The following is a 19,950-nucleotide window of genomic DNA, read 5'->3' as shown; positions in this document are numbered from 1 at the left end:
GTTTTTTTTTTTTTTTTTTTTTGAGTGAGGGGAAAAAAAGTTTGTAAATCCTATTATCTTGTTGGCTGATTTATAGTAAAGGATTGTTACTCCTGCTGTATGAGTGCCCTGCAGATATATGAGATTTTGTGCAATGATGGCACAAAGGGTGTGTTGTGTAAAGGAATACCCACCAAACAATCCCTAATTGTCTTGAAATTTTGTTCTAGTATTAACAGAAAAAAAGAAAAAAATGTGGTCCTTGTGAGCACTATGCTCTGTGCTGTTTCCTGTTCAGTCACCGCTGCACAAGTTGAAATATGAGTTAACTCAGTTCAGCAATCTGTTTGATGTTGTAATGAAGACGGAAGGAGTCTGAGGTGAAGGCCTTTTAAACAGGAGCACCGGCAGACACATATGCCCACAGCACAGGCTGGTTTTGTTAATATTTCTGCTCACAGGACTGTCAAGGTTAACCGTGTCTAGCAGATGTTTTACCAGGAGTGCTGTGTTCCTGATGCTGCTGGAAGGTTTTCATCTGAGAGATGCAGCAGTGTGTTTTTCTGGCACTCACAATGTGAGAGAACAATTTCCTTTTAGAGCGATGTTGCTGAAGGGAGAAGTAAGTGCTAAGTTAATGAAAACACGTACCTTGAATATCTGAGGTTAAAAAGTTCATTGAATGATTGGAGCAGCAAATAAAACAGAGGAGAAACAAAACACAACAAAAACAAAAACAAACCCAACCCACACCTGGGAACTCCAGACACTCCCTAGTAACTGGATGTTTTCATTTCTGAAATTGTTCCAGAGCTTGAGTAGTGGTCTGCACAGGGACTTAGGGTGATCCTGAACTGCTTTTCCAGAATATGCAGTGTGAGGGGCTTCTCATGGCAACACGAACCTCATGGTTGTACTCTCTATGTCAAGGAGACCTTTTTTCAGTGAAATATGGTGAGGAAAGAGGCATGAAAGGTAACTAGAAAATACATATATGTGTCTGGAAGGGCAAGATGGAGTATCTCTACTGTCTCTTCTGTCCCTTGGGAGAAACAAGCAGTAGCGAACAGGTTTGTTAGGACTGACAACTCTAATTCACAAAATGTTTAGTACAGTGAACTAGCTCTGTTTTTGGAAGAGTGATTTTGCATCGTTGAATAACTGCTGTGGGTACAACCAGTAGCTTTTAGACAATAGACTTTCTACAGCAGAGCTGGTGTCTTGCTTTCTGTGTAATTTCAACATTTAGCCAACAAGACCGTTATTATGTTTGTGACCTTACAGCACTGTAACTTTTTTAAAATTTCCAAGTAGTCTAATGGGCAAAGGGGAGAAGTGCCCAGGATAATCATGGGAAATGATGGGAAATGATTTGAAGCAGCCTGCAAAGGTAAAGGTGTCCCCAGCTTCTCTATTTGTAATAGAAAACAGAACTGTAAACTACATTTGCAAACTGCATCCATCTCCCTTACATGCAAAATTTGCTCATCATAAAACACTGGAGACTGAAACAAGCTTTTAATTTTTCTTAATTTACTATCATATCTGTGACAGATAGAGTAAGGTGACAAAAAACAAGAGAGACTTAAAATGTATTTTAAACAAGAGAGACTTAAAATGTATTTTTTGAATTCACAATATGTTTATATATATTTGGCTTTCTATCAATAAAACATGTCTATTGATAACAGTTTTCTTACCCAGCTTTTCAGCGACTTCAAAACAAATTGGCTACTAATAATGGGAACAGAATTTGGCAAATGACTACCCTAGCTAGGCAGTAACATTTGTTAAATCTGTCTTTTTTATTTTTGCTGTAATATAATAAAGCTAGTAATCTGAATATATTTGCTATTCAATGGAGAGTGATAACTACTATAATTATTAAAGCAATGCCAGTCATTTAAACATGTGGTATTCAGTATGAATAATAGTCTTTCTTCTAAAACAATTTTCACTCCTACGGTAATAATTTCATTACTTACTTCATGTCTTGTTATTATTACATGGAGTATACCTAAATGCACTTCAGAAAAGATATTGCTGACACTTTCAATTTTGTTTTAGGTCTAATTAAACTTCTACCATAACAGATCAGGTATTTGGGGCTTTCCAATATTTCATTTTTATTTTTTAAGAGCAGGTTAAATGCCACTGGAACAGATAGAAATAGGAAAGCAAGCCGTTGTGGCATGATTTGATAAATAATGCTGAGCCTTCCCTCCTTCTGGAAATGCTGAAGGAAGAGCACCAAGTGTCTCAGGGCACAACTGGACATCAGAGCTGACACTGGAATGTGTTGCTGCTCAGATGGGATGTTGCAGATCTTCATAAGGCAAAGCAGGCATGTTGAAGCTTATGGGAGTATTGGAATCTGCAAGAGAGTAGGAGAAACCCTAACTTGCAATATTAATCACCGTCTTCAAGCCTGTTAAGTTTCCATTAGCAAGTAAGTAGTGAGATTAGATCCGAACACAGGAGTACCAAATGCATCCTGCTGATGGAAAGGCGGATGGTCTGATTCTCCTGATAAGCATTTAAAAATAGTCTCAGGCACAAGAAACATGCCAAAGGGGATACCATCCCAGAGAAATTGCAGGAGGGGTCACTTTGATTCGCGTTTTATTTGCTTGTGTTCTGAATGTAGCATGACTTCCTGATCTGTGGCAGTTGTATTTTTTAGCTCTGGATCAGAACCATATACTGGAGAGAAATTTGCTTTTTTTAACATGGAAACGTTTGTGGAGAACATTTGACGAGTGAAATTACGCATCTGGCTGCATCACAGCTTTGGAGTCAACAGAAGTATCAACTGATTGTCTTTATCGTACAAGCAATGAATAAAACTGGTATCATGTGAGAATTCCTTTATTCCAAATGAAGAACTAAATGGTACTTTGGCTCCCTGTTGCTGAAGTTCTCCATGGCTCATAGGTGCCATTTTCAAAGGAGAAAAGCTATGTGCCAATTTGAATTGCATACCAATGCTTTAGTGCCTAACTCATTAAAACTGCCTTGCAAATCCTGGCTGACAGATGTCAATAGTCAGATATATCACCCATTGTGCAAACTGCTGCAAAACTGGGTTTATTGCATGCTGGTATAGTTCAGGCAAATGACCCTGGTTTATACCACAATAGAAGCTAATTTTTTTTCTTTAATAGATACACAAGAAAACTATTATTGATATTTCTTGGTTTATTTTAGGATTATTATTATATATGTATATTTATCAATATCATTGTCCTTTATTAAGTAGGAAAAAAGTCTCAGTTTTGTATGTAAGAATTCCATGGCTTTGTTCTTGGTAAGTATTCACTTCCTTAGTTTTCTGCTGTCAGATAAGAAAGTACATTGAAAAGTAGTTGATTCCTTCAGCTACTCGATGGAAAATTAGCTTGGGAGAATAGCTTAATTTTGTGAGGCAAAAGGAAATTATGATTTTATACCAAAATAGGGTGCATAAAAGGCAATTTCTTGACAGTTTGTCATGAGGTACTGATAGGCATATATGCAAAGCTTTGGAAATTAATTTCATATGGGATGGAAGCCAAAATGTAATATTGTTTTTGGGCCTGTGAACAATTCTAAGTTTACTATCAACTTACTGCTAAAAGTCATTGTTACAGCTGATGTGACTGTTTCCTAGACCTTATTAAGATATTGATTTCATGCTCTTTCTTTTTAGCTGGATATTTCATTGTATAATCTGATGATACAATATATCTTTTGTTGTCATACTATTAGTTTATTTTTCTCCTAACTTTTAGTTAGAAGTGCAAGCCACATTTCCCCCATGTGACACAGTCCTATTTACAATTCTGGCCCAGCTGAAAACAGGAAGGTACTTCTAAGTTAGAGTCAAGCCAAAAGGCTTGCCTGTTTATTAGCTCCGTTATTTAGGCTAGAAAAGAGCTGAACTGATGTCACACATACAGAAGATAATAACATGGTATATTAGATCATTAGTGCTCCCAATAAGTTGTGGAAGATTCAGAGAATAACTGAGTTAGGAAAGGGCCCCTGGAGATCATCTAGTCTAACTGCCTGCTCAGAGTAGGTCACCCAGAGCAGGTTGCTCAGGGTTTCGACCATCCTTGACCATCCTCATAGTAAATTATGTTTTCCTTATGTTTAAAGTTCATTTCTTGTGCTAGTTCCTCTTGCTTGTCTCTGGGCATATCCGGGAAGAATCTGGCTCTGACTTCTCTGAGAAGAGTCATGCTAGGAAGTTGTTTCATTTCCACTGGTGCACAGGTGTGTTGGGTCAGCCCTAAATTTGAATCACCATGATGTACCTGAACCAATTTGTTTTCATGGAGAGGCTCAAAGCCTCTCCATACAGATCTTAAAGATCTGTATGGAGGACCAGTTTCTAAGGCTATATGAGAAAACAGTATTCTTAATATTCTATTTGATGTCATTTATTAGTGTTACATTTTGATGTGTTTTTGGTGTTTAAAATACATTATCACTCATTTGATTAAAAGAAAAAGCTTTGATTTTACTGGAAAAAGAGTAATTCTTCTTAAAATTTGTTTGTTTCTGAGAAAACAGCACCTTCTTGTTGCACACTCTTCTCTACTGCCTATTAGAAGAAGTCTCTAAAGCCATGAATAAAATTAATATTAATTTTTAAAACAATGTACTTTTACAGTGTCACCTCTGCTGGCAGAAAAATTGATAAAAGAGAATGACTCCTTAGTAATGAGGGTCTAAATGCCATTCGCATGAAAATTTACTGAAAATTTAAAATTTTCAAGGCAAGCAGTTCTTTTTAATTTTCAGTCAGGGGGGTAGCTTTATTTTGGGAGAATGGAGTATCTTGCTTTATCTAAGCAGAAATACAGCATGGAAAACATCCAGATACTTGCTTCACAACATGATGAAGAATCTTATTAACCTAGCCTTCCATGCCAAAGGGCAAGATAGTTTTTCTCAGTTAAAAGTTGTGTAGTCTTTCTGGGTTCGTAATTGTGTAGTCTCTGAGAAGTGCATGTGAAATCTCTGGTTTAACAGCAGCAAACATTTTGGTAAATCTCCATGAACAATGAACACAGTACTCTAGCAATAGAAACCTGACATGGATTAATGAGAAGTATCTGTATTTCTTCAGCGTTTAGATGTTTCTTCATTATATAGAAAATTTAAGGAAGGTTCTGAGGGGTAGTAGACACAGAGACTGCACGTGGCTGTTGCCAAAACTCATGTCATAGAATCATGAATGATTTGGGCTAGAAGGGATCTCACAGATCATGTAATCCAACCCCCTGCCATGGCAGGGACACCTGCCACCAGACCAGGTTGCCCAAAGCCCCATCCAGCCTGGCCTTGAGCACCTCCAGGGATGGGGCATCCACAGCTTCTCTGGGCAACCTGTGCCAGGGCCTCACCACCCTTATAGTAAGGAATTTCTCCCTTATATCCAATTTAAATCTACCATCTTTTAGTTTAAAAGTATTTAATTACTCCTTGTCCTGTTACTACGCTGCCTGATAAAGAGCCCCTCCCAGCTTTCTTGTAGGCCCTGAAGTCTCTTGTTGTTGTAGTCTGTCAGCTTCAGAAAATAGTGTTGTCTGGCTAGCTCTTTCTGTGTGTCATTATTAGCTCATAATCACCACTCTTCACTATCATTCCTAAACTACTAAAAGGTGCTTGCAGGAATGCTTCTTAACTATCACGGTATTGTCCCTCAATTTTGGATGCACTTCTGTTCTGTCGTGTTTTTCAGAATTTAACTATACTAAGTAATTTTTTTTTTCTGCTCTGAAATAAGACAGAAAAGGGGTGTTAGCAACAACATTTGACTGTAATTAATTCATTTTAGTGTAAAGCTATTGAGAGTCAGGGAAATTGTCTTTGGCTTGGGTACCAAACCTGCATGCCTCCCATGGGCTGCTGCATTGCTTTGCCCCAACCCTTCCCTGTGTCATCACTCTTGTGGAAGGCTCTGCATTGTGGTAGAAGGATAGAAGGTTGTATCAGGCCTTTTCTCCTCTGGATGCTATGGTTAAGAGCAACAGCTTTAGTTTCATCCCTGCTAAATATCAAATTTGAGTCTGGTTTTGTGGAAAATCTTCCAACCTAGAAATTCTGTGATTCTGTGATTCTGTGAAAATGAACGGATCTGTCATTACAAGAGGTAAACATAAGGTTTGCCAATTTGGCCAATTCATGTTCTCTGTTAAAATAAAAATATTTACGCAGGAAATGGCTCTCTGACAGCATTATGAATAAAATTTCTGTATTTATGTTTTTATTTTTAAATAAGTAAAAATCATGGCTTGATTTTTATGTAAAGAGGAAAAAGGAAGACTAGATAAATCGGTTTCCAGTATCATTATTTGCTCATTTGAAGCCTGCAGGTTTGTGTAGGGGCATCAGGCTTCATGTAAATAATTTTTTGCTGCTGTAATGAGACATACGTGCCTTGAAATGATTACTACTTGAGATGAATACATACACTCAGACTGTCTAAGACTGACTTTGGCAGTTGTTGGCCTACAAGAAGTCTGCAGACTTTGCCTATGAAAGATAATTACAGTTCTTTTGGGAAGTAAAAATCCCCTCTTTTCAGCAGCCACAGAATATGTGCTTAGACATCATGGAGCATTGCCTTGGATTATAAGCAGCCTAATTTTATGCACTTTAGCGCTTTTTTTTTTTTTTTTTTTTTTTCTAGGCTCTGCTGGCAAATCAAATGTTAATGTAGAACAATTTAGGCTTTCCTGGAACTAGGAAAACTCAGGCCATCTAACAGCAAAGAGGAAAAACATTTCATGTAGAGTTTAGTAAATTCATGGATGAAACTGGGTGACAAGGCTTTTAGAAATTGAAACAACTAGTCCAATGTGTGTCCAGCTTGCTAGTATGCTCAAAGTATGACTGGTATTGACAGCATCTATTTGTACCATTGTTGTACTAATCCCAGCCCTCGGGTCTTCTGCCGTTTGCATACTGGGATTATTCCTGACGTTCCGTTGTACATCCTGTCTTCTCAGGAGTTTCTCATTTTTATTTGTAGCAGTATAAGAGAGGCTGCAGTAGGTAGCCAGGAGAAACTGGTGGGATCTGCTGATGCCATGAGAAGTACAAGAGCATCATCAGTCCCTGGTGTGGTTTGTCATGCTCATGTACTTAGATCTGTTACCAGGTTTGTGGCTGCAGCACGATTTCCCACCCAGGTTTGAAAAGCAGGCGTTGATTGGGTCATTGGTTATCATTTTAGTTCCATTGCAGAATCGGGTCTGGTCCACTTTCTTTGAGATTTAGGTCTCTTATATGATGAAAATGTAAGATGTATTGTGTTTTTGTTTGTTTGTTTGTTTAATGGGTGTAGTAAAGTGCTTGTTGCTTGCAATGTGGGGGCACTTTAAAAAAAAAAAAAAGAAAAATTATTCCTTAGTTGCATTCAGTTACAAGGGATTAGGGTTCATGACGCTGGCAACATGGTCTATTCCTGTGAATGAGGGCTGAATGAGTGAGCCTGGCATTTCCAGCTTCTGAGTGTTTGAATTTTATGACCTAATTAACATTTTTAATGTAATTCCTTATGAGTGGAGTGTGTAGTACAGATTATTGCTTTATGCAAATTGGTTTTTGAAAAATACTGAAGAGAAAATGAAAATATTCCTTTCAGAATGACAAAAACAAAACAAAACAAAATGCAACAACCTTCTCATGTAGGAAATATCTACAAACATTACATAAAAGGTGCTTTTTCTTATCACTGGGAAAGATTTGTATTTTTCCTCTTGCAGTTTTACTTTTTTATTCATTGGGCAGTAATAATTTTGAAAGACAAAGCATTTACAGGTCCTACATTTAAATACAACAAAACAGAAAAGCAACAGGAGCCTGCTTTCAGTAGTTGTTTCATTACAGTTCCATTGAGTCATGAAATTAACCCCCCCCCCCCAAAATATTTTTAGTTTTGAGGTGGATGAATCTCTCTCAAAAAAGGTAAATCTCTATAAACTAAATTGATTTAATGTTCATTCATTTTTAAACATTTGCACATTTGCTTTGTGCCAAGATAGTGCACAAATATTTCACCTTATCATGCAATAGGTCTCCTTCAAACAACAGATTTTTGTGTTTATTAAGAAATTTTGAACTTCTGTTGTCACTGAATAGCCTGCAGCTGTTATGAAACATTGACTAATGATTGCTCTTTCATGTACATCAGCAAGAATTGCTTACCTGAATGGTATTATCAATTATTTGTGAGCTATGGGAGTGTTTAGCATTAAAAACTGCTTCAAAATCTTCTGAATGGAGCAGTGGTCCAGGCTTGGCTTGTCACAGGAAATAAAACTGCTTCTTTTGCCTGGACTACTATCTAATTGTTTGAAATGTTATCTAATTATCTAGCACAGTATCTAATTTCTAGCTATAAAACTCCTGGATACCAACATTTTTGAAGCTGTCAGATGTATAGGAGGCAGCATCGTGTAGCTCTGGGGCTGAAAAAGAAGCGTGCTGTGATCTGACCTGAATTCACATGGGCTGTAGATATGAATACCTTGAGAAGGGTCTAGAGGCTGGTCCTTCCTTGGGGCAGGGATTGGTCTGGACAGCGCTAGGATGACCAGTTTATTAAAAATATGCACCATGGTATTTTGTACATGGGTAGATACAGATGGCAAACTGAGAATTACAGTTTTCTCCTATATGTTGCTTGTACAATTGAAATTCTTATCAGAGGTGAGATGAAGATATTTAATTCTGCAAGTTTTGCAATCTAAAGGGTTGCTAAACTACTTCTCAGCTTAAATTTCCAAATGACTTTATTTTTTCCTTTAAAATATTTATTCTTCTTTAAAGAGATGCTTTCTTTAGTTGCATTTTGCTCTGCTGTCTGACACAAATTCTACCTTTTTAGTACTGTTCCTGGCTGAATGGAAAAAAAGAAAATTCTCCAACCTTCTTTGCCTGTTTTCCATGTGATATAATGCCTTTTGTGAGAGGCACTAGTAAGGAACTTAAGTGCATAAAGCTGTGAAATACATGAAAATCCTAAAAGCATCATATAAAAAATTAAATGTCTAAATGTATAAAGCTCACACAGCATATCATCCTACTACATATTTAACAGTTTTTCCTGAGCAGTAGGCAGCTCGTATTGGAAAGTTCATGAATATTTTATTCTGTGAGATGAAAAATAACCATGTAGCAAACGTGCAAGACCTGCATTTTTTATTTTGTTTATTCCTTTTGGGGAGCTTTGTTTTCAAATGTGTGAATCAGCCTTTCATCTCCCACAAACCTAAAATTATTCCCATTGATTTTGTAGTCCTCACTGCTGAGGGCAGACCTCATCTGTTGGAGGTTCCCTTAGTGAAAAACTGAGCTAAACAGCAGATAGATCATGAGGGATCTAGTCTTGGGGCAGCTCATGGGGAAAAAAAAAAAAAAAAAAAAAAAAAAAAGAAGAAAAAAGGAAGTTTTGAAATGATAATGCTGGGTATCAGATTCAAGATACAGTTCAAGCCCTTTTTGCTGCTGTGAATGACAACATTCTGTAGCTTTCTAAATTGAGAATAGAAGCAGAAACCTGGGATATTGGCAATTTGTTTGTTTGTTTGTTTTTATTATTTATTTATTTATTTATTTATTTATTTATTTATTTTTGACAGAGGAACTAGCTGAAGAGAAACTGGCCAACCTCTGTGGAGAAGTTCAGCCTAGGTCTGGCAGTCATGTTGTTGCAGTTCTGCTGTACTAAAGATAGAAGGTAAATATGAGTTATAGGTAGAAATAATATATTTTCTTGGATTAAAAGTCATAAATAGAGGAAATAAACAAGGCTTTGTCTGTGTAAGCCCTTGTTCACAGAAGAAACAGAGAAAGCAGAGCTTATAGATTTAGAATACAGTCCCTTTGAATTTAAATTAATTATGTAGATCATCTAGGCAATTGAGAGAAAAGGGCTCCTGCCTGTGGAGCAGAGAGAGCTGTTGTGATGGATCATATTTTTTGATCAGGAGGTGGCAAGCCTTAGGCTGGCGAGATTTGCTGGCATCCATATTTTCCTTTGAGGCTAGAGGTATGTTAGGGGAATGCATGATCTTTTTTGTCTAGGCAATTATTTTGTCACCGCACTGGAATTTCTTTTACTGCCTGTTGACAGGCATCTGTTCAAATTATCCTAATGCAATTTTAAAATACTGTTTTATGACTTTTTTTTTTTTTCCCTGGGAACTCTTGAGAGCTTTTTTTACCCTCTGCCCTTTTTCTTTTTCTAAAGGGTATTTTCTTTCTTTCCTATCACAAATCTGCTTAGCTTACATCTTACTGTTATTTTGTATGTTAATCAGAGAGTTCTCTTTTCCATGGCAAGATGTCAGGAGAGTTAACTGAACATGCCAGTACAAGTTCCCCAGATGTCATGTCACATGCATGGCATCTAGAACAGAAGTAAAGGAGTGATCTGCATGTATTGTAGTTGGAGGCAGTGGACAGGAAAGCCTTCAGCAGCTGCCAACATTTATTTATTACAGATGCTGAAACCAGGCAATCATTCTGCAGCTGTAGTTCAGAGGTGGCCAGAAGATCTAAAGAAGAACCAGCAGCTGAATAATTGTCTCTCTCTCTTTTTTTTTTTTTTTAATGGAGATATCAGTAACTGGTAATCAAATTCTAAAATGGACCCTCGAAGCAAAGCATAGATGCACTAAGACAGCAAAAGCACCTGAGCAGCTCATGGCTAGGGGAAGAGGGCAGAAATCCATGGAAAATAGACAGTTTACATCAGCTACAGATCTGCCATAAATCTTTGTTTTATGTCTCTAAATCCTAAAATGGATGATAATTTTCCAAGTATGTTTACCTGTAAATCAGAAAAAGGGATAAGCCAAAATCCATATAAAACATGTATGGCATCCATAACTCCTCTTCTGAAACTGAGGATTGAAACACCGTTGTGTACCTAAAAAGAAAATCAGGATAGTTTGCAAATTGTTTAATGAAACATGAACGTCTGCACATACAGCAGTTGGAGGAGGGAACAGAAGGTTTTGTCACAACCTGATGAAGGGATAATGTGATGCTGAACCTCATGGGGAGCAGAAGAAGCACTGAGTGTGCTGCCTTTCTTCCAATTCACATGGCCTAAAGAGAAGACTGTATAAATGGGTCTGGGCTTGTCTCCCTTTTAGGGACTTTTCCTTGGCAGATCTATCAACAAAAATGAAGATAGAACTTATAAACAGTAAAAATACTATATATTCCCATTTGCACTGTTTTTTGGTTTGTCTTGTTTTTGTGCATACCTTTCTTGAAAGGGTGGACAGGTGGATGTGAGGATTAACTGCTGGGGTGTTGGAATTCCCTGAACCTCTCTTCAAGTTTTCAAGTCCTGACCACTTTTCTTTTTGCAAGTGAGCTTGAAAATGCTGCAAGTCTTTGAAGCCTTTATTCTTTCTCTCTCCATTTGTTTATACCAGTAGAGTACCACTCCTTCAATACATTCATGCCCCCTAATCATCACTGACTCTGAAGGTAAAACAGATGGAATTTGTTTGCTTATGAATTATGCAAAATTGTAGTTTATTAAGTTTCTGCATTTTAATGGGCAAATGAGCTAATGGCTATGTGGGTGGGCTGGGTACTCTACAGAGTGTATCTGCGTAGTTGGACTCCAATTGCTTCAATTCACTAACTGTGCTTTCAAGTACACCTGTTCTCCATTGTGATTTTCAGCTGGAAAATCTGCCATCTGGATACCGATCACTCTTTGAACAAAAAAAGTAAGGCTATAGATTTAGGTCAAAAGGTTTTTTTTTTCTTTTTCAGCTAAAAAGAATGCACTTTTTCACGGAACTTGATAACAGAAACAACTATTTGTTGAGAAATATGAGGATAATTAGAAAGTGAAGATTTTCATATTGCATGCTAATGAGTGATGAAAGCTGAAAATGAGGGGAACATGTGAAGTGTATTGGCACCACTTTCAATTTTGCAGATTGCATTTAATCAGAAACTGATTTGGCTTGAAATGAATGTTTGTTGAAATTCCATTTTTTTTGTGTGTGTGTTCTGAGAGACAGTATATAAAGCTCCACTGACTCTTTTTGATTTAAAGGGAATGAACTGGAAAATATAAGCAGCAGTAGAAAAAAAGGTATGTTATTTGGCCATTACCTAACTTTATTCACATTATTCATAGACAGGAGATGGGATGCTCATCTTACTTTATTTTATAGCTTGACAAAGTATGATGGAACATTTAAAAAAAAATCAATTTCCCATTTTGGTTTTGAAAGATACTATGGCAACTCAACTTCATAATAGTAGCCCAGAAACACACAAAAATATATTACAAGATACCTGGTAGTGTAAAAAAATGAAATAATTAAGGTGGGAAAATTAATATTTTATATTACTTTGAGTATTCTTGTAAGCATGGAGAGTTCATGGCTATATAGTTGACATTAAAATGAATTGATATCTAAAGAAAAATAGAGATTGTAACCATTAGCAAATTAATGTTTAGTGGTTAATTAAGTTTATAGCTTCTCTTTTTATTAGTGTGGGAGAATCAGAATCTAAAAAGATGAGCTGTAGGATGCCTTTACATACCCTGGTGACAGTGCATTGACCTATGCATGATTGCACAGCTGTAACCAATGCTGAAATGTGGCCATTAAATGAAAGCCTGAACGACAATTTCCTCCTCTGCTAAGGGCAAAGACAGATTCCCCTTTATTGCAGACGTCAAAGATGTTGCTACAGTTACCTGTGGGTTATCACCAGGATGGAGGTTATGATGACCAAAAGATGAAGAAATAACTATTTATCCATTTGTCATTTGGGTCTTTCAAAATGCTCTAGGAAGGTATGTTAATGCTGAGATGAAAAGCTTTGCTTTGAAATGAAGTAAGCTTACACATTTATTTTCTTCGGGGACTGGTAAGCTGTAGGAGGGGACAAAGAACAAACAGCTTGGGAGAGTAGTACCACCAAGTCACTCCAGTATCTTCCAAAATAGTCAAGGATATCTTTTTGCTACCTCTCCAGTCAGTACTTTGTGGTCATTATTGCTTCCCCTTGCTATTTTTATGCCAAGGAAAGTGATTTTAGGTGTTGATGTCGGTGGTTTGAAAACACTCTTTCCCCTTCAGAAGGGAAGGGCCAGGCTGTCAATACTGCAGGATGCACCCACGACAAGCACTGCTGACAGCTGCTCACTCACATTTGTAATCGTTACGTAAATTGCAGTCTGCCAGAGATGGGCACTGTCTGACCAAGAAGCAAGGGGGTTCGCTGAGCACACGGACCTCTGGGATGAGCTGTGGGGTCGGGGCTGAAGGGGGGGTGAAGGGGTGGGGTGCGTCTGCTGCTGGCCTCAGCACCTTCCTGCCAAGTTTTTAGGGTTTGGACCAGTCACTCTGCCTTGACTGGGTGGTATGTAGTCCTCGTTTCTGGTACTGACTGGGGTAGCTTTTGTATCATGTGCACGGTGAACTGCGCTGCTGTGTCTGGGAGAAAAGTCAGGCTACCTAACTATTGCCTTCCTGAGAAAACAGCTCTAAAACTAAAGCAGCTGGCAGGCTTGGAAAGAAGTAGTGAAATACTACTGTAGGCAGAATAAAGGGAAAGAATAATTATTAATCTGCAATGGGACGATAGAACGGTTTTCATCTTTACAATATAGAACAGTTTGGAAAAGCTTTTCTGAAGACTTCATTTTGGTCCAGTTAGTACGAGATGATGTATGAGAAAGTTCTAGCTGAGTATATTTAAAAACTAGTGTTAATTACAAATTGACCTACAACCTCCTTGCTATTCAGGTGCTTCTTTTGCAAATTTATATTTTTATGTTACAGATAAGACAGCACTAGTTTTAGTCCAGCAGAGTAATATTCCACATTGGCCAGTATACACTAGTGTTTTAGTGATCTCTAGCTGCAACAGCTCCTACAACAGGGGATTTTATTTGTTCACAGGCCTTATGTTGCTGTAATGTTTAAAATTTTCAGTCAGATTTCTTGATAGACTGATTAAAAAATAATTAAAAATCCTACTTTTTTAATCAAAAGAGATGAGAGCACTTCGGTGATTCTGTTAGAGGTAATATACATACTTGTATATATAAATATTTATTTCTAAATGAAGGTAATACTACGAGCAGCCACAAAATATGCAATAAAAAGTGAAAACTTTTTGAAGGTAGTTAAGCTGGTCTTTAAATGGACCTTCTTCCTCGGTACTGTGTTTCTCGGCTGCTTTGAGGGTTTGGATCCTATGGCTGGACCTGCTGCACTGGTGGGCTGGATGGCAAGGGGCCATGGCACAGAGAAAAAAGAAAAATCAGGAGGCAGGAAGAGGTGGGCGGCTGAACTGCACGGTGACTTCTGAAGCACGACGTAGAGGGTGTTTGTTTGGTGGTCTGGGGAGGCTGCAGCTCCACCAGCCCTTGTGTGCTGCACATCAGAGCCATGCAGCACAATGGTGCCTGCCTGACCCTACTGCAGTGCCCTGCCTGAACAGGGCAGGAGGTGAGCAGGGACTGAACCCTCTGTGCTCTGGAGGTTCACTTCTCTGTGACAACAGCGACGCAATATGATGCAGTTTGCTCTTGGTCACAGGCCGTTTACAATGTAATTAGTGCATTTAGTCAAGGTATAAATAGGAAATAACCATCCATATAAAAGTATTCGTTGTGTATGATTTTTTTCCCTACTGTAATAAATTAGCTAGTAGGAGATTTCATGCGGTTTTCTGATGTTTATTAGCTATTGTGCCACACCATACTTTAGAAAAAATTGTCTGCAATTTTATGTAACTGTAGAAAAACTTTAAACGAAGAGTTCATGGCCAGGTATCCCAAATGACAGGTCCAGGAAACAGTAATTTTAATTTGTAAAGTGTTTTTAGCTTTCCTTCATCAACTATTCAACTCACTGGAACAACAACAAAAAATATTTTATTTTATTTATTTTATTTTATTTCATTTATTTTATTTTATTTCATTCATTTATTTATTTATTTTATTTCATTTATTTATTTATTTTATTTATTTATTTATTTATTTATTTTATTTAATTTATTTTATTTTTTATTTTTTCTATGCAGCTTGTACTTGGTCTCATTTACCATGTTTTTCATTAAGGAGTTTGTGAGTTAGAGGACAGGGATGCACTGAACACACTTTCCCTTATGGTGTCCCCAGTCAGGCCATTCTTGGCGTTAACACATAGCACTTCCAGTTTGTGCACCGTGGTCAGAGTCTGTTATACACCAGCAAACAGCACTGGATTCTCCCAAAGCCTGGGATCCTGCTTAACCTTCTCCCTGCTATACAACAAACCACAGTTTCTTTTTTTTTTTTTTTTTTTTTTTTTTTCCCCCTTGGCTATCACTCCATCTGCTTCATGGAAAAACATAAGCCAAACTACAAGCACGATGATTCAAACTGTGTAAGATCTTCATAAAGTATCCAAAGGATTTCTATCCCATTCAAAGCCCTTTTCACTTGCTTTTTTTTTTGCAAGGGATTTAGGACAAAAAGATGGAAGAAACAGCTGAAATAGACGTGAACAATTTGTTAACTGCTCATGCAGTTAGCTGTCCTTGTGTGCCAAGTATGCAAGTACCCTTCACTCCAAGTGATTTTATCACATTCATAGTTAGAAAGAAATGATATTTCTGGTACTCTTCCAGTATTTAAAATAGGGCAAGAATATATATATATATATATATATATATATATATATATATATTTACAAGACTCACAGCAGAACAGCTTCTTCTTTTGTGATGATTTCACGTGCTCTGTATTTATTCTTTTCCCTCTTAATTTTCACCTTCAAACTGATTCATAGGATTTTTTAAATCTTTCTGTAACGTCACATTTTGTCTGATACTAAGAAATGTTTAATCTTGCACTTGTGGCTGAGATAAAATAAGTACAGGAAAAATGGAAAACTGCTTTGAGGAAATGAACCTTATTGCAACTTTGAGAAAATGGCAGTGTAACTAAAGCTGAGACATTTTATTCAAATCCCTTCTCTTCAGCTGTTCATAGCACATTGAAAATAATGTGAGAATTTATCATATTTTACTTAATGGGCAATTTGTGGAGACAATTTGTACTTAATTCTGAGAGAGAAAAGGGAGTATTATTTTTAGATAGGAAAAATCAGAAATACTACCTGCAGTGTCTTTTACTGTTGTAAGGTCAGGGTTCCCACCCACGGAAAACACATAGCCAGTGGTATGAAAAACTTTTAAAAGAAGCTTGTAAAGGCTACCTGAGCAGCAAAATGATACTCCATATAATGTTTGAAAACCTGTGACAGAAACCATGTAGGCTGAACTCAAATTCAGTCAAGAGGGGAGGGTCTTTCCACCCTGATTTCTGAATCCATACAGACAGTCTAACTAAGCTTTTGACTGTGAAATTTTCTGGTATATGTGGCAAATAGTATAGGTAAAATAAGGAAATGTTTTTTCTTGTGGCAAACTTTTATTTTTATTTATTTATGTATTTATTTTGTTGACAGCAGCACGAAAAAAGGCTAAACAATTACTACAAAACACCATATAGCTGAAATATCAAATAGGAGGAATACTTTTGTAATAAATCTGTCCTCTTGCAAGAATATTTACACAGAAGCTTTTCAAGGAGAACTTTTGCAGTCTGGGTTCTAAGCTGGAAGGGATGTCTGACAGCAAACCTGACTGTCAGCTCTTGATATTCCTTATTATCACACAGGTTAGTGAAAGAGTGAATTCCTATTATCATCTTGATCTGTATAATCAAATTCACTGGAGCACAACAAGTTCTAAAAAAGTCTGTGCATAGCAGTAGATAACTTATTTTTAATTCTCTGTGTTGGAGATGCGCTGAGATTTCTGAGATTGTTCTGAGATAACTATTAATAGCACCATGCACAAAGAAGGTCTGTAAAGCTTCAAAGGGCCATGCAAAGCCTCTGGGGATGCTCAGGCTTACTGCTGTGTGAGACTGCAGAAGAAAGTCATGAGACTTGCACACTTCAAAAGTCAGGACATGGAAAAGTTCAAACACTGCATGCAACTTCACCTCCCCTTTTCTGCTTGTGCATTACAGTTTGTGCAATTGCTCAAATGGTTTCATTTTTTTTCAGTGTTTTCTCTTAGCAGTTAAGAGATTTGATGATAAAAGTATGAATGAAGTTCTTAAATAGTGTTTATTGCTATTAAGCTTTTTAGCTGAATAGAAATGCAAGCTTTTTGCTCTTTTGCTGCTTCTTTGCCTTAAAAATCCATCTCTTTTGTTGTTGTTGTTGACCATGACCTTGTCTATTAATGATCTCTCTTTTCTACCTAAACAAGACTCTGTTCGCAAATGCCTATCTGGTACATAATTCACCAGTGTTTTGGTCTGTGGTTAGCATTTTTATGAGCTGCTGGAGTTGAAATATTACACGTGAACAGTGCTGTCTGCCAATATTTAAATATAATCTATTAAATGTATTTGATTTCCATACCAAAAAAAAAAAAAAAAAAGCAATCTTTTATGAATATAGGGCTATACTGTGTGTGTTGAATCTTAGCTCCATGGAGCTCCCATGCAACAAATTGACTCTGGGGTGGTGCAGACACGTATGGGTTTAAACCCGCCTAGGAGAATAGTAGATGGTAAAAAAAAGTATTAACGTAAAGGTAAAAAAGTATTAGGATAAAGGATTTTTATGATCAGATGAAACAATCTGAACAAATGTATGGTGTCTGAGTAGTTTTTATGCATAACTTGTAGGTGATATCTGGTAGATGTGATGTATATTAATTGCCTCTGGCATTAGCTATTGCTTACTAACCAGTTAGTAAACACATACAGTAATGTCAAATGTGTGAATAGAAACTGTACTAAAATATTTGTACTTCCGTTTGTGAACTGTTCTTTTCCCCTGCATGCTGAGCCAATTTACTTCCAATGCCTTTATTGCTGAATTGTCATGTTTTGCTGAAACTACTGCACTTTAAGGTTGATTTTTTTTTGATTGCATAGTTCAGTCTTTTTTCTTCCCTGTGTCACAAAACAGAGGAGTTCTAAAGCTAGTGGTGAACTGGAATGTTAGCAGGGGATGACAGATAAGGCAAGACTTCTGTAGATAATATTTATGAAAAAGTATTTTAGAGGAAAAAGCTCATAATTACAGCAAAGAAGTAAGTCAGACAGTCTTTATTTCCAGTCCTGGAAGAAACTTTAGGAAGCTGTTTAATATTTTTACACGTCTTTGGTTTTGTTTCTGTAAAATGACACAGTAAGGGTATATGGGAAGCCTAAACTAATGCACTGCTGCAAATTATGTGAAGTCCTGTGGATGTGTTAGATGGGAAAAGTAGCAACTTATTTCAGTATGAAAATTTACCTTAATTCAAATTAACTTGATTACCACACTAATTATTTTTTAATCTAGAGCATAAAGCACACTATTGAGTTAGCTCATGTATCAGAGTAATAACTTAGAGAAAATTGTAGAAGAGCTAGAAATAAATTTCACTTTTGGGTCACACATGAAAGTCCAAGTTGATAATTGGTTTATTCCAACTGTAATAATTTTCAATTTTTACTACGTATATGCAGCAAGAAAACCCCTTGAACAAACAAGAAAATGGGAAAAACCCTGAGTTAACTAACTTGCACAGGATTTTGGCTGGTCTGCTCTGCTGCTTTATGCCCATCCTGATTATTTGATTTTGGAATTGCTGTTAGAGTTCCCCAGAGGTCCTGTCATCTGGGGTAGCAGAGAATGGAGGCAGTCTGGTTGAGCAAAGTGTTTGTTTTTGACATTTGAATCAGTTTTAATTTCACGTCAGTGTGTGAACTGTTTTTCTACCATCAAACAGCTTAATGTTTTAAAATATCCCTCCCATTAAGACTGAGCATACTACTGTTTTTGATTTACTCTGAATTAGAGCATTTATTGTCCCATGGTAAAATACTTAAGAGCCAGTCTGTGCAAATGAAACAAACAGCTAAAAATAAGTGAATAATAAATTAATGAGATGCATGTTACTTGCTAAAGTGTCTCTAAGGGTTTATTGCCTTAGTGAAAAGAAAATGAAATATTCTGTGTATATTCCTGGTGATGATGTGGCAAATCAATCAGTGGGAAGGTACTGTCTTTGCTGTGACTAACCTCTCAGGGAATGAATGCAAAAAGAGAGAAATCTGAAGCCAAATCTGTTCATCTAGAAAAAAATACTGAAAGTATTCAAATTAACTTTCTTCTAAATAAATGATAAAATTTTATTGAATTAGGCAAATATTGTCTAATAGTAGGCAAAAATATTTGAAAATTCTATCCCTAACATGGTTTATCATAGTAAGTGAAAAGTAGGAAACACGTAAACCAGGTAAAAGGAAGAAGTCATGCAGGATCCAGAAGGAAGCTCTTTTAAGATTTTTTTCATGTCTGCAAGTATCCAAAGTACTCGATTGCAAGGTAATAAATAAAAAGGAGAAATGAGCAACCTTTTGAAAATACAGGTCTTCTTAAATGCAAAATCCAGGTGTTGATTTCAAAAAGAGGTAGTAACCTGTATAAGTGGTTACACCTTTTGATAATCTGCCTTTGTATGAAAATGGAAGCCTCTACCATCCATGGCATGAACTTTAAATGAGTCTTAGGTTATATGATCCTATTCTGTACATTGTGAGGAATCTGTAGAGTGAATTAGCCCAGCCACTAATCTGCTGATAAGCAGGACGAACTGTGCCAACCTCTTTCTTTTTATATTAGATGTGGTTTTGAATGTCACATACAGGATTTTAAGCCAGTAATATTACTCCCTCACAAGGCATTCCTACACATGTATGGTTTACTGTGTTGTCGGTACAGTGTAAGTGGTAGACTAAAAATGATGCTTTGTGTACTCTCTAGCTCAAGAAATGTGCAATATTTCATCATCTCTGTTTCTCCAGCTCAGCATGGACATTTGTTTGGGTTATGTAAAGAAGTTACTACTAACTGGGCT

General features: G+C 36.9%; 1 protein-coding gene and 1 long non-coding RNA gene across 13 annotated transcripts in view; both read left to right on the top strand.

Moving 5' to 3' along the window:
• Window positions 1-19,950, top strand: part of KCNC2 (potassium voltage-gated channel subfamily C member 2) — a 100,491-nt gene that overhangs the window by 26,760 nt on the left and 53,781 nt on the right. The gene's annotated exons all lie outside the window — the stretch shown is intronic.
• On the top strand, window positions 5,608-11,428 carry LOC140001953 (uncharacterized). The gene is made up of 3 exons (XR_011807787.1): window positions 5,608-5,661; window positions 9,618-9,715; window positions 10,482-11,428. It is a non-coding gene; the product is annotated as an uncharacterized lncRNA (long non-coding RNA).

Source organism: Anas platyrhynchos, chromosome 1 (assembly GCF_047663525.1).
Source record: "Anas platyrhynchos isolate ZD024472 breed Pekin duck chromosome 1, IASCAAS_PekinDuck_T2T, whole genome shotgun sequence".
Taxonomy (NCBI): domain Eukaryota; kingdom Metazoa; phylum Chordata; class Aves; order Anseriformes; family Anatidae; genus Anas; species Anas platyrhynchos.
Note: the sequence above shows the minus strand (reverse complement) of the source record. Positions and strands in the feature narration are given on the sequence as shown.